Source organism: Dipodomys merriami, unplaced genomic scaffold (assembly GCF_024711535.1).
Source record: "Dipodomys merriami isolate MVZ:Mamm:240054 unplaced genomic scaffold, mDipMer1.0.p SCAF_48, whole genome shotgun sequence".
Classification (NCBI taxonomy): Eukaryota; Metazoa; Chordata; class Mammalia; order Rodentia; family Heteromyidae; genus Dipodomys; species Dipodomys merriami.
In genome coordinates, this window is record NW_027206046.1 from 866,656 (window position 1) to 882,354 (window position 15,699).

A 15,699-nucleotide genomic window follows, 5' to 3' on the forward strand; every position below is an offset into this window, starting at 1 on the left:
GGGAGCCAGCAACCCATCCTGAGCTTCACAAAATGAGGTTCAATAGGATTTTTAACCTATTTTTATTTTTGTTGGTGCTTGTACTGGGGTTTGAACTCAAGGGCCTGGGCACTGTCCTTTAGCTTTTTTGTTGATTCAAGGCTGACCCTCTACCACTTGAACCATACCTCCATTTCTAGCTTTTTTTTTTTTTGATGGTTAATTGGAGATAAGAGTCTGCTTAGGCTGGCTTTGAACTGTGGTCCTCAGATCTCACCTCTTGAATAGCTGGGATTACAGGTGTGAGCCACTGGTGCCCAGCTGAGGTTTCTGAATGGTTAAGGAGTTAGCTCTAAAATAACAATGAAAAAGCACAGTGCAGTGAATGCATAAACCAGTTAACAGTCCCTTATTACCATAATTATTATATTTTGTACTTAATTATACACGCTATACTTTTATACCATCGGCAGCAAAGTAGGTCTGTTTACACCACCATCATCCCAAACACGTGGGTAGCATGCCCGGCTAAGTGGGCTATCACGTCACTAGGCCAGAATAACTTGCCCTAAGTGGGCTATGACATCACTAGGCCATAGGAATGTGCCTTCAGTGGTCTATGACATCATGAGACCATAGGAATTTTTTCAGCTCCATTATTATCTTACAGGACTATTGTGGAGCGTGTGGCCTGCTGTTGAGTGAGACATCATGTGTGGCATATGACCATGACCTCACACTGCTCGATGAACGGCCTGGTGGATTGGTTTTGTGCTTCAGCTTCTGCTTGCTAGTGGAAGCCTAGCAGCCCTGTCTTTCAACCACACAAAAGGAAGTTTCTGAGTTGTCCAGGTCAGGTTTCCCAGAGATAGTCACCTTTAAGTCAAAGTCATCCTTAAGCCACCAGACTTTGCTCCCAAGCTCTCCAAATGTCCTCTCACTTGGGCACTTTGCCTTCAACTCTGTGTAACTTCTAGTCTGTCACCAGACAGGCTCTTGTCAACTGTGCTATTGGGGACTGAAGCATCCTTTTGGGTACTGTTCCTGAGCTTTTTGTGCTCCTGGCTAGATTTTATACCAGTTGAGCCACAGCTCCACTTCTGGCATTATAGTGGGTTATTGGAGATAAGAGTCTAATGAACTTTGCTGTCTGGGCTGTCTTCAAACTGTGATCTTTAGATCCTAGCATCCTGAGTAGCTAGGATTATAGGTGAAAGCTACCAGTGTCCAACTGAGTAAAGCAGTCTTTGGGATGAAATTTCTCACTTATCCATGATAAGCAAAATCCTACCCATATTTGTGTGTATACCAGTACTGAGGCTAAAACTTAGGGCCTGGGCATTCTCCCTTAGCTCTTTTGCTTAAGGCTGGTTCTTTACCACTTGAACCACAGCTCCACTTTCCACTTTTTGGTGGCTAACTAGAGATAAGAGTCTCATATAAACTTTCCTGCCCTGGCTGACTAGCTTCAAACCACAATCCTCAGATCTCAGAGCCTCCTGAATAACCAAGATGATAGGAATGAGCCCCTGGCATCAGGCCTAGCAAAAAACCCTTTCCTCTTTTTCCTATTCTCTTTGAAAATACTTCCATGAATTATCTATCCAGTCTCTCACCTCAGTAAGTTTATAATCTCTAAAACCACCAGGCTCTTTCATGAAGACTGATGACCCTCTTGCTCCTAGGTATAAAGTGAATTCTCACCGCAGAGATCTCTGCACATGCTACAGGGTCACCTGGCACCCCAGGACTGTTACCAATGCTAGCCTCTCTCAAAGAAACACGGGTCCTCTAATAAAATCAACAATGCCAGATGTTTGGAGACTAATGTCTGTAATCCTAGCTACTCAGGAGGTTGAGATCTGAGGATCAAAGTTTGAAGCAGAAAAGGGAGACTCATGTCAAATTAACCAGCAAAAAGCCATGAAGGGGAGCTGTGGTTCAAGTGATACCAAGCTAACCTTGAGTGGAAAAGCTAAGGGACAGCACTCAAGCCCTATGTCCAAGCCCCCGTACTAGCACCAGACAGATAGACAGACAGGAAAATCAACAAGAACCTATTTTCAGTGATTCATTTCAGTTTTATTCTACAATGTATCTAAAAGTTGGAAAACATGGTACATGATTTTTTTTCTTCTGTTCCCTGAATTTTTAGAGAGTCTAGAATGTACTAATTATGATACTGTCTCAGGTGAGCCATTGCTTTGAATTTAAGAGTCCTTCAGTTGAGAAAGAAGGCCAAGGCTTGCAGTAAAAACACAGTATCACGAACAATATCCATCCTTCTCCAGTCCCCCTACATTGGGGTACTCTATGCAAACCTACCAGGTCCCACAAGCTGCACTGGGTGGTTAGACTGGGAGACAGAGACAATAGCACAGTAATATTAATAGCTACCCTTAAGGAGTACTTGTGCAAAAATCTCAGAAACATTCTCAATTTAATCTTGAAAGGCAATTCATGCAATGTGATATCCCTGTTTTAGAGATGAAGAACAAAAGAGACTCAAAGTTGCAGCCATTGTCTTACATCCCATAATGTCCTAGCAGCACAGCTAGAAACTGAACCCTGCTACATACAAGCCCAGAGTCCTGCTCGCTCCCTAATATTGTCAGATAAACCCTAGCCCAAAAACCAATGTGGAAGAGCCAGTTCGGCCCCTCATTAACTGCATAAACCTCAAAGCTCCCTCTCCTCTCTGGACCTTGGTAGTTTTTGCTCCCAAACTAGAGACTTCTTTTGGCTTAAATCAAAGGTGAAAGAGAGAGAGAGAGACAGAGAGAGACAGAGAGACAGAGAGACAGAGACAGAAAGAGAGAAAGAGAGACAGAGAGACAGAGATACAGAGATATATATAGAGAGATCACTAAAAGCCACACATCTTCACATAGGAAAGAGGCCAAGGGAATTCTGCAGGAAAGGTAGTCCTAGCTTGCCTGCTCCCCAAGTCAGGAAGAAAACAAAAAGATCCAGCCGCCATATCTGGGGGTTCGGAGGACAACAAAAGCGATGACCTATAGCACCCCAGGTTAACCAAAAGAGTTCCTGGTGCCTACAGATCAACTTCTCTTTCCTATCAAGGAAAGAATAACTTCACTTTTCTGATGAATGACCTGAATATGTTTCACTGGATCCTTCTTAGAAGTGGTCAAGCCACAGGACTTTCAGGGACTCAGTTTCTTCATCTATAAAATTGGGACATATGTGTAGACCTTAAACCAGTGCTGGCCAATAGAATTTCCTGAGCTACAGACAAAGTGTTCCTCTGCCCTGTGCATTGTGGGAGCCGCAGGCTTGCCAGAGCACCTGAAATTCGGCTGATGTAACCAAGAAGCTTATTGAACTACCATTCTTATTTAACAATCATATTATTTAATTATCTATAATTTACACAGCCAGACTAGGGGTGGGAGGAATAATGACTTGATACTAAACAGCACAGCCTAGAAATATAGTGGTAAGAACTAAATAAGGCAACACTCGTGGACTGCCTGGTATAGTACTAGGACATGGAAAGTTCTAGAAGAAAGTTATATGAATAGGCAGAGGTCTTGGGGTGGAGGGAGATGGGGTTTTTTTGGGGGGGTGTACAGTCCTAGAGCATGAACTTAGGGCCTAAGTACTGTCCCCAAGCTTTTTTTTGCTCATGACCTCTTGAGCAACAGTTCTACTTCTGGCACTGTGGTCATTTATTGAGGGTAAGAGTTTCATGGGCTGGGTGCTGGTGGCTCACAGCTGTAATCCTAGCTACTCAGGAGGCTGAGATCTGAGGAGCACAGAAAAGTCCCCATGAGACTTTTATCTCCAATTAACTACTCAAAAACCAGAAGGGAAGCTATGGCTCAGAGGGATAGAACGCTAGCCTTGAACAAAAGAGCTCCAGGACAGTTCCCAGGTCCTGAGTTTAAGCCCTACAACCAAAAAGAAAAAAGAAAAAAAGAGTCGAATGGACTTTGCTGCCTGGACTAGCTTCAATCTACAATCCTGAGATCTCAGGCTCCTGAGTAACTTGGATTACAGGCATGAGCCACCGATACCCAGCAGGGGGAAGTTCTTTTAATGAAAACGCTCTCCTGTTGAAAATTGGAGGCTGAGGTAACTTAAAAGATGCTTTTGCTGGGTCCCATAAATTAACTAAAAGTCCTCAACTCTGAATCTATGCCCTTTGATCTAAGCTTGTTTTCTCCTGAGAGTCCCTTTACGATCACCTTGTTTCCAGAAGGAAAGAGGAGATGCAGTGATAACCATTTTGTGTGGAAGGCTAATTGCCCCTCAAACAAGCACTGTCTTCATATCATCTTAAAGAGGGAAACAGCCAGAAACTCAGGAGACCATCTTGGTTCCTAGTCCGTTCCAGTAATAAAGTGATCACTTCTCTGGAATTCCTCCAGGAACAAAGACTGAGCTAATGGTCCGCCAGGCTTCATCTGTGATTTGAGACTTGTTTTTAACACTGTGTACCTTCCTCATCCCTGCCCTCAATTCACCATTTAACCTAAAGCCAATGCCTGAACCCCTGAAATTGGCTGAGGATGTATTGAAGTGATGTCTTCCCTTGGCTTCTGGGTAATCAATCTTCTCTCTCCGCTCTGCACCGTGTCTGTTTATTTGGCATATGAGAGTTTGTGACCAGCTCTGACCTGGGACTCCTGGACCTTGAGCTTAAAACCCGGTTTTAGGTGTTTTAGAAAGACTTACAAAAATCAAGTAATACCCTGAAGTATGGGAATGGAATGGCTAAAAGCTGCTGTGTTTTGCTTCACAGATGTTTTTATCAGCAGATAAGAGACAGCTTGAGGTCAATCTGGGTTTGTCTAACTCTCCAGGCCCAGCACTGCCCCTAAGCTAACTCTTCTCCTCCACAAATCCTCCTGGGCACCATCCAGTCATCAGCAGTCTATCCTAAGAGCTGACTGCCCTGGCCAGCCACATACACACCTTGCCAGGAATACATGGGGGGTAGACACCAAGGTGCCCCCGAGATCCAAGGGCAAGCTGGCAGAGACTTGGGCCACTGGCTGGCAGCCGGCCTGCATCACAGGCCGGCAGGAAACAGGAGAAGACAGCATTGGGCCACATGGAAATCCCCGCTGGGCTGCAGGCCGAGCTGTGAGTCAGAGCTCAGCTGGCCAGGGCCAGCGAACTGCTGTGGCCCATGAGGGGCAACACAGGAAGCAGGGCATATACTACAGAGACCGAGAGAGGCAGGGGCTCAAGTTCATTGTGTCCACACATGTCAGTCCATCCTGCCCCAAATCAAGGGTTCAGAGTGCAGCGGCTGAAAGGAAACCTGAGGTCCTTTTGCAACAGCAAGATACACCTTCCAAAGAAAGGTCTGGGGCTTGTGTCCTGAGGTGGTTATAGCTGGAGAAATGAACAAACCCTGCCCAGGTCCCCTCCTCCAACATGAAGTCCATCCACAGAATGAGGTCCTTCCAACCCCTCCCCCAAGAATAGACATGTCCCTTCCTCTTGGCCAGTCCAACTGCCCTTCTGGACCCATGTGGCTCTTCTGACTCTGCCCCATGGACAGAGACTATCTCAACCACAGACACGGGCCAGGCCTCTCCTCAGACATGGTCTTCAGAACCATGTCTGGTCTCCAGCTCCAAAGACTTTGCTACACAAAGGGACCTCAAAGTTCTTCACAGATCCTTCTAGACACCACATGGTAGGCTATGAGAATCTTCTCCTGAACACCCTACCCAACTCTATAAGGACAGGAAAACCTGCCACTAGGGTGACAGTCCCCTCTGTCACCTTAAAGAGTTCCTAAATCTCTCCCTGGCGATCTTTTTCTCCACTCCATGGAAGCAATAAACAAAATAGGGGGAGCAGTCCTCAAAATTCATTCCAAGTGAGATATAAGAAGCCCATTAAACCCAAAGTCTTTATCCTTTGAAATTATAGAGAAATCTGACCTGGGACATTTCATTTAAGAATACCAATGGTGGGGCTGGGAAGGTAGCTCAATGGTAGAGTTCTTGCCTTGCATGCGTGAGGCCCTGGGTTCAATTCCTCAGCACCAAATAAGCAGAAGAAGCACTGTGGCTCAAGTGGTAGAGTGCTAGCCTTGAGCCAAAGAGTTCGGGGACAGCGCCCAGGCCCAGAGTTCAGGCCCCACAACCAACAAAAAAAAAAAAAAAAATGGGAACCCAGTGCTTGTGGCTCATGCCTGTAATCTAACTACTCAGGAAGCTGAGATCTGAGGATCGCAGATCAAAGCCAGCCTGGGCAGAAAAGCCTATAAGACCCTCTTATTTCCAATTAACCAGCAAAAAGCCAGAAGTGGAGCTGCGATTCAAGTGGTACAACACTAGCCTTGAACAAAGAAGCTTAAGGGACAGTGCCCAGGCTCCAGCACCAACACACACACACACACACACACACACACACACACACACACACACACACACACACACACACACACACACACACACACACAGCCTCCTGATTAGCTAGGATTAGAGATATGAGCCATTCATTCCTGGCAACAAAGTCATTTTTGAAATAGATTCCTTTCAGTGCTTTTGGTGAAATCAAATTAGAAATCAAATGGAAAGACTATGGTCTCTCATTAGCAGAAAGGGCATCGGACCCACTCTATCTGGCCCTACATGTAATGCTCTGAAGAGGCTCCATTTATGCCCCTCAGCCTTCTCCCCTACTGGGGCTCTCTCCCCATCTGCTTCCCCAGTGGGTGCCCATTACCTCTCCAGCCCATGTGTTAATTAGCTGGTGCTACCACTCTGCCATCCATGTGGTTCTGTCAAGCATGTGGTCAGCGCCCAGCACCAGCTACTTAAGAGAATAGATCCAAGACAATTACTGGAGAGTCTGACTATAAATATCTCCATGATTATCTCCATGTGGCGCTGGGGGTGTGTGTGTGTGTGTGTGTGTGTGTGTGTGTGTGTGTGTGTGTGTGTGTGTGTGTGTGTGTGTGTGTGTGTGTGTGTGTGTGTGTGTGTGTGTGTGTGTGTGTGTGTGTGTGTGTGTGTGTGTGTGTGTGTGTGTGTGTGTGTGTTGGTCTGTGTGTGTGTGTGTGTGTGTGTGTGTTGGTCTGAGGGCTTGAACTCTGAGCTACATGCTCTCCCTTTAGCTTTTTCTGCTCAAGGCTTGAGCCACAGCCCCACTTCCAGTTTTTTGCTGGTTAATTCGAGTCTCATGAACTTTCCTGCCTAAGCTGGGTCCAACTGGGATCCTCAGATTTCAGCTGCTTGAGTGGCTAGGATTAAGAGCCACTGACACCCAGCTAATCATTGTTTTGTTTGTTTTGTTTGTCTGTTATCACAGAAGCAACGAGCAGTTGTTGAATCATGCTTTCAGGCTTTTAAAGCCAAAAACAGATGAAGAAGTTAAAGGAAGTTTGAAGAGCTGGACCAGCCATGGTTCTTCCCCACCGGCTTGGAAGGTTCTGGCAGGAAGGGACATTCTTTACACCCACAGAGTGTCAGGCTGGCCCCACGTGGGGTTCTAGTGACTTCCTAATGAGCTAACGGGGTGGTTGCTCTGTGTAGAGAGTAGGCGCTGCTTTGAGTGCCCTTGTGGTTTCTTCCTGTGCAAAATGGACTTTTCGAGGTCTAGAGTTCCTGCTGGTTTTTCTGCCTTCACAGTCCGCAGCTGGAACAATGCTGGGCCAGGCCACTCCAGGGTCATCATCGGACAAATGAGGCCCGTGTGGTGGGGAAACAGCTGGTTTGAGTGCAGAAGACCTGAGCATGTCCTGCCCAGTGTCTTATTATTCCATGAGTCCTCTATAAATGCTGTGTATGTGCACATGCATACTGGTACTGGGGCCTGAATTCACAGCCTGGACACTGTCCTTGAGCTTTTTTGTGGTGGAAGCTGGTGCTCTACCACTTGAGCCACACCTCCACGTTAAAGACTTTTAGGAGGCTGTGCTGTTTATATGCCAGTGCTGCGGCTTGAACTCAGGGCCTGAGCCCTATCCCTGAGCTTTATTGCTCAAGGCTAATGTTCTACCACTTCAGCCACAGCTCCACTTCTGGCATTTATTTATTTATTTACTTGCGTATTTATTTGGTAGTTAATTGGAGATAAAAAAAAATCTCAGAATTTTTCTGCCTGAGCTGGCTTCAAACTGCAATCCTCAGATCTCATCCTTCTGAGTAGCTAGGATGACAGGTATGAGCCACTAGCACCTATCAATCCTGTGAATTTTATTTTATTTAGTTATTTTTGTTGCCATTTTTGCAGCCATTTCAGTCTGGGCTTCGGGGCTAGGAAGGCAAGCAATGAGAACAGGGTGGAGCAGTCCAGAGTGGGTTCCTGGAGGAAGTGAGCCTGGGGTTTTCCAAGCCAGTTCCAAGTTTTATCAAGATGAACCCTGTATTTCTCACCTCCTGATCTTAAAACTTCCAAACCTGATGTGTGCCAGCACTTCCTGTCGCAAGATTTTTCTTACAACCATGACCATGAAAGAGAAGGCTGGCTGGCTGTCTTCCTGGGGGCTGAGAAGTCATCTACCCCACTGGTCCAGCATGCCTAGTACAGACCCATCACCCAGGGCTTTTTTGTTTCCTGATGCTTAATGCCTCCTGCTGTTCTAGCACTTTCCTCTCCCTGCCTTTAGGTGTCCCTCTGCTCAGGACAACTTCAACAGCCTATTAAGTGTGGGATTTTTAGTGTTTTTTTTTCTTCCTCTTCCTTTTGTTTTTCTTCCTCTGTGTATGCATGTATGCATGTGTGTATATATGTGTACATGCGCCTCTCTTCTGTGTTTCATTGGTCCACATCACAGACCTGCTAGAAACAGTACTCATAAAAAAAACCATACAGCATCGCCAACAACCAGTGGCTCACACCTGTAATCCTAGCTACTCAAAAGGCTGAGATCTGAGGGTTGTGCTTCACAGCCAGCCGGAGCAGGAAAGTCTGTGAGATTCCCCAAGTAGCCAGCAAAAAGCTGGAAGTGGAGCTGTGGCTCAAGTGGTAGGGTGCCAGCCTTGAGAAAAAAAATAAAAGTTCAGGGACAGCACCCAGCCACTGAGATCAAGCCCCAGGATGGAACATTAATTAAGAATGGCAGAAGTGTAGGCCGGGCGCCCGTGGCTCACGCCTGTAATCCTAGCTACTCAGGAGGCTGAGATCTGAGGATCGTGGTTCAAAGCCAGCCAGGGCAGGAAAGTCCATGAGACTCTTATCTCCAATAAAACTGCTTGAAAAAAACCAGAAGTAGCACTGTGGCTCAAGCGGTAGAGCACTCGCCTTGAGCTGAAGAGCGCAGGGACAGCACCCAAGCCCGGAGTTCAAGCCCCACGGCTGACCAAAAAAAAAAGAATGGCATAAGTGTAGACATAACAATCAATGAAATAGCATTGAGAGTCCAGAAAATAAACTCACATTGAGGCTAATTTTCAACCAAGGCATCAAGAATACTTGCTACAGGTAAAAGGATGATCTTAGGCCTCTATCTTTATATTTATAAAAATTAAAGAAAAAAATCAAAAGACCTAATGTAAGGGCTCAAATTATAAAACTCAGAGGGGGAAAAAGGTCACTGTAACTTTGGACTAGGTATTGGTTTTCTTAGATATAACAAAAGTGAAAATAAGTTTTATCAAAATTTTAAAAAATGCTTTCCCAGCCAAGCATGGTGTATACTCCTGTAATTCCAGCACTTATGAAGCTAATCTGGACTACATAGCAAGATTCTGTTTCAAAAAAAAAAAGTGTCTTAAGGGACACCAAGAAGAAAGTGAAAAACAAATCCACAGAATGGATGCAGATATTTACAAAAACAGATATCTAAAAAGGACCTTGCATCTAAGCACTCTCACAACTCAACAACAGAAAGACACAAAGGAAACGGGGCAAAGGATTTGTAGACATTTCCCAAAAGCAAATACAAAATGATGCTCAATTTCATTAGCCATTAAGAAAATGCAAATCAAAACTACCATGTGTCTCCTCTTCACACCTACTAGGTTGGCTACAATCAAAAGGCAGACAATAACAAGTATCTGTCAGTAGCAAGTCTGGAGAGGAACTGAGCCCCCATCCTCACCCCCAACATTCCTAACAGGAACATGAAATAGCATAGCCACTTTGAAAAACAATTTGATGATTCCTCAAAAAATTAAATGCGAATTCTACTCCTAGGTGGGTGCCCAAGATAAATGAAAATATGTCTATACAGAAAAAGTACAAGCCAAATGTTCATAGCAACATATTCACACCAAAAAAGTAAAAAAAAAAAAAACAAAAAAACAAAAAACCTAAAATGTCCATTTTGGAAGTGGAGTTGTGATAAGAATACCAACCTTCCTAAGAAGAAAAAGCCAAGCAAAAGATCCTGAACTCAAGCTCCAGTACTTGTTCTCAAAAAGAAAAAAAAAAAAATCCAAAATGTCCATAACCTGAAGAATGGCCAAATAAGAAGCAAGAGCCATATTGTGGAATATTATTTAACTATAAAAAAGAATGGAGTACTGATCTACACTACGAATACATCTCAAAAACCTTATACCAAAGGTGGCCACAAAAGGCCACATATTGTTTGCCTCCAGTTCAATGAATCATCTCAAAGAGACAAAGCCACAGAAAGTGGATTAAACTGACAGGGCCAAAGGGATGGATGGAGACTTGAATATCCTTTTGTGATGGAAAAGATGTTCTAAAAGTAGATAATAAATAAGATGATTAAACCGGATCATTCTAATGATGTAGATAGATAATGGTTATACAACTAACACAGCTCCAGTATTTTACACCTTAAACAAGTACATTGTGTGTGTGTGTGTGTGTGTGTGTGTGTGTGTGTGTGTGTGTGTGTGTATGCATGCATGTTCATCATCCAGTTGTAATCCTTGCTACTTAGGAGGTTGAGATCTAAGAATTGAAGTTAGAAACGAGCCCAGGGCAGGTAAAGTTTGTGAGATTCTTATCTCTAGTTAACCAGCAAAAAGTTGAAAGTGAAGGTATGGTTCCAGTGGTACAGTACTAGCTTTGAACAAGCTAAGAGACAACACACTCAGGCCTTTGAGTTCAAGCTCTAGTACTAGCCAAGGAAGGAAGGAAGGAAGGAAGGGAGGGAGGGAGGGAGGGAGGGAGGGAGGGAGGGAGGGAGGAAAGAAAGCTATTGGCTGTTGCAAAGAACCCTCAAAGATATCACTCAATTCCTCTTGGCAGTCTTGACCCTACAGGGACCATAGCTAACAGATCAGCCAGGGATTTGGATTGTATTTTCCCAGAAGCCCTGGTTAGTTGCTCCCCATCCAGGCACTGAGCAGAGGCTTTGCGCAGCCTGGAGCCCGGGCGGCAGGGCCTGGGCGGTGGGGTGGAGCGGGCTGACAGCTCCAGGCTGATGGCATGCCTGCTTCCTGTGAAGCTGGCCCGCTGACATCACTGCACGGCTGGCAGTGCTCACAAGGACACAGGGGGTGTCGCAACAGCCAGCAGCACGAGGGGTCATGTGAAGTTCACTTCTGGGCCTTTCTCAGCCCAGTGGATTCTACTCATCGCCTGTCTATTAAGCCTGGGTTCTCCCCCCCCCTCTTGCTTTTCCTCCCCTGTGCGTGCGTGTGTGCGTGCGTATTCATCATTACATGGCTCTTGGTTTGCTTTCCTAACACTACTTTTACATCTCTCCCCGCTACTGAGAAAGCAAGCATTCCACCCACTGCAAGCCACCAAGGAGACCCCCCATGGAGATCCAGCTTCATGCCAATTCCTAGGGGAGAGGGTGGTGTCTAGTCACCAGAAGATGTGTGTGGATTACACTCAGGCTCTTGGGAGCCACTAACGCCCATCTGCCTCCCACCCACTTCTACATGAGGCCCAATGGTCCCAGAGACTTGCACACAGCCAGCTTCAATCCCAACAAAATATTAACAAGCATCTGTGGCTCACACCTGTAATCCCAGCTATTTAGGAGGCTGGGATCAGAGGATCTCAATTCAAAGCCAGCCTGGGCAGGAAAGTCTGTGAGACTCATCTCTAAGTAACTAGCAAAAAGCCAGATTCTAGAGGCGTAGCTCAAGTAGTAGAGTATTATACCTGAACAGAAAAAGGTAATGGCAGAGCCCAGGCCCTGAATACAAGCCCTGTACACACACACACACACACACACACACACAGCCCAGGCCCTGAATACAAGCCCTGTACATACACACACACACACACACACACACACACACACACACACACACACACACAGCCCAGGCCCTGAATACAAGCCCTGTACATACACACACACACACACACACACACACACACACACAGCCCAGGCCCTGAATACAAGCCCTGTACACACACACACACACACACACACACACACACACACACACACACACACACACACACACACACACACACACAGTCTAGGTTTCAAAACCTGCTTTTGCAAACCTTTTTTTTTTTTTTTTTTTGCCAGTCCTGGGGCTTAAACTCAGGGCCTGGGCACTGTCCCTGAGCTTCTTTTGCTCAAGGCTAGCACTCTACCACTTAAGCCACAGCACCATTTCTGGCTTTTTCTGTTTATATGGTACTGAGGAATCAAACCCAGGGCTTCATGCATGCTAGGCAAGCACTCTACCACTAAGCCACATTCCCAGTCCAGCATTTTTTTAAACTCCAGGCAAAGATCCCACATGAAAATTATTCCCATGCACACAAAGAATTTACAATGGAAATCATGTTTTACAAATTAATAAGCCAAGAGAGTGTTCAAATCACCAAGCAATAAAAATAGCCAAATATACAAGCCAGCCTGCGCAAGAAAGTCTGTGAGACTCTTACCTCCAATTAATCACCAAAAATGGAGGTAAGGCTTACATAAGGCTGTGCTAGCTTTGAGCTAGCATGGTAGTATATGCCTATAATTCCAGCATTGATGAAGCTAATCTGGCCTACATAGTAAGACCCTGTCTCAGAAAAAAAAAAAAAAAGTGGAGCGGGCTTTAAGGGACACCAAGAAGAAAGTGAAAAACAAACCCACAGAATGGACACCAATATTTACAAAAACAGATCTGAAATGGGACAAGGTCTAGGAGACCTAGCAGGCCTGGAGAGCAAGGAGGCTGAGCTTCCCAGGTGAGAAAATGAAACCTTCCAGGCCTAATGTGGTTTTCACAGGGGCCTTGCACCCTTCCAAAAACATACATTAGGCCAAAAACACCCACTGGTTTTCCACAAGCTGTTGCCATCCACACCCAATGCCACACAAATCAGATAGGAGAGTTTTCTCAAACGAAGCCAAATGGTCTTTTTCCCAAAATGGACAGAGAAGAGGCATGAGCTCAGAGAGGGTGGAGGTGAGGGCTGGACAACCACCATGCCTTGGGCAGCTAAGGCAGAAGCTGCCCCTCGAAGCGACTTGCTGGTCTGCTTGCCCCCACATGCACACAGCCACAGGCTGCATCAGGATGTGGGCTTAGCCCAGGGCTGGGGGCTCATGCCTGTCATCCTAGCTACTCAGGAGGCTAAGATCTGGCGATGACAGTTCAAAGGCAGCCCAGGCGGGAAACTGTGAGACTCTGATCTCCAAAGAACCACCAAAAAGCCAAAAGTGGAGCTGTGGCTTAAGTGGTAGAGCACTAGCCTTGAGCACCAAATACTCGCCAGGCCCTTCTGCTGGACAGAGGTCTCCCAAGCTAGCATGGCTCGTAAACATGAGGTTTCCACCCTTCTTCATGCCTCTGGAAACCCAAGGCCTAAAGACTGACCACCAACTACCTCCCCAACCCCTCCCCTCCAACCTGAGATATTAGCTAGCTCATGAATCACTGAGGATCTTCCTTTCTAAAAGCCACACAGTAAACATTCATGCTGGGCTGGAGGGAGGAGATGATTAAGGCAGGAATCAGTGAGAGGCCAGGTCATGCACACAGGGAGATCCGGGAGAGGAACTCTACTTGCAACTCACTGGGAAGAAGTTCTAGAAGGGTTTTCAACCACCCCGGAATGATAGTTCTGATACCATCATTCTGCATCCCCTGGGGTAATAAACACTATGTCATTAGCACCATTAACACCTTAGTGTGAATTAGGTAATCACTTCAAGTGTCACCTTGCAAATACTGAGATGTGGGACTGATTAAGTCTTAATGCCAGAAGAGTTGAGCCAAGAAGAGGCGGGGCTTAGTGGGCTACTCAATGGAGACTGGGGAGGAGGGGACAGACCCGGAAGGAACTTGGACCCAGAGTGATCTCAGCACCTACACACATGATTCATGCCTCAACTATTTACTGCACTCCTCAGTCCTGGGCCCTGGGCACAAGAGCGTATACAGAAGAGATGCAAAAGGTAGACAGTAGCCGGGTGCTCTAGCCTATAATCCTCGCTACTCCAGAGGCTGAGATCTGAGGATCATGGTCCAAAGTGAGCCTGGACAGGAAAGTCCCTGAAACTCATATCTATAATTAACCACCAAAAAGCTGGAAATGGATGTATGGCTCAAGTGATAAGGGTGTCAGCCTTGAGCATAAAAAAAAAAGCTAGTCAGGAGGCTGAGATCTGACAATCCTGGCAGGCTATTTAAAGAGATTCTTATCTCCGCTTAACCATCAGTACGAAATGGAAGTGTGACTCAGGAGGTAGACTTCTAGCCTGGAGCAAAAAAATTAAGGCAAGAGCATAAATCCATGAGTTCAAGCCCCAGTACTGGCACAGAGACAAAGGCGGACAAATAGACAGAAATTCAGCAAAGGAAGCATGTTCTGATGCCACCATGACTAACAGTTATCACCATTGCCACAAGCTCTGCTCACAGTGACACCCATAAGCTTCTCTATTGCCCTGCACAAGTCAGCCATACCCTGGCTGCTTCTCAGTGTCCCAGAATTTCTGTCACCTGTGAGTACACTCCCCCACCCCCACCCCATGGAACAGAGTTAGGTTCTTCCTGAACCCTTCCCTGGACAGCAGCCAATTCAGAGAACACATGGTCCAATCCTTTGCAGAAATAGAGCTCCCCCCAAAAAAAAATCAAATGTCTTGCCCAAAGTCACACAGCACAGCTGAGACTAAAACTGTAGACCATGGCAGTTTCTATGCCGTCTTGGCTGAAGAGCTCATCATAATGGGTCGTCCTGACAGTGAAACCTCTTGCTTGGGCAGCTTTGAGACTGAGAGATAGTTTGGAAACACCAGGAAAGTAGTTACCAAGATGCCCTCAAGATCAAACTCTCAGAAGAGTCTGCACAGGGGACCACATGTCCTTTGGGGCCCCCAGCAAGGCCAGTAAGTAGTTCATGCCTATAATCCTAGCTATTTAGGAGGCTGAGATAGGAGGATCATGATTCACAGCCAGCCTGGGGAGTAAGTAAAATCCATGAGATGCTTATCTCCAATTAACTAGCCCCCTCCCCCCAAAAAGCTGAAAATGCTGCTGTGGCTTAAGTGGTAGACTGCTAACTCTGAGCAAAAATGATCAGGTACAGAGCCTAGGCCCTGGGCTCAAGCCCTAAGGGCTCTCTCTCTCTCTCTCTCTCTCTCTCTCTCTCTCTCTCTCTCTCTCTCTCTCTCTCTTTCTCTCTCTCTCTCTTTCTCTCTCTCTGTCACACACACACACACACACACATACACACAGAACTAGGCCCCAGGACAACCTCACAGGCATCCCAGGGAGACCTGGCAAGCCTCAGCTCTTCAGAGAAAGGCACTAGCCCATGTGACACCGACTGTGAGTTCATCTAGGCCAAGGCCTCTGAGAAGGCAGGGGAGGTGGTAGAGCCACAGAGGAAGTACTTTCTTCT

General features: G+C 46.1%; 1 protein-coding gene across 2 annotated transcripts in view; it reads right to left on the bottom strand.

The window, feature by feature from the left end:
- Positions 1 to 15,699, bottom strand: part of Smad3 (SMAD family member 3) — a 117,237-nt gene that overhangs the window by 62,991 nt on the left and 38,547 nt on the right. Inside the window, exon 1 of one of the 2 annotated variants that reach the window (XM_069995074.1) lies at positions 444 to 496. The exons of the other annotated variant lie outside the window; for it this stretch is intronic. The gene's annotated coding sequence lies outside the window, so the exon portion shown is untranslated. Of the gene's footprint in view, positions 1 to 443; positions 497 to 15,699 lie in introns of those variants that run through there. 2 annotated transcript variants of the gene reach the window in all.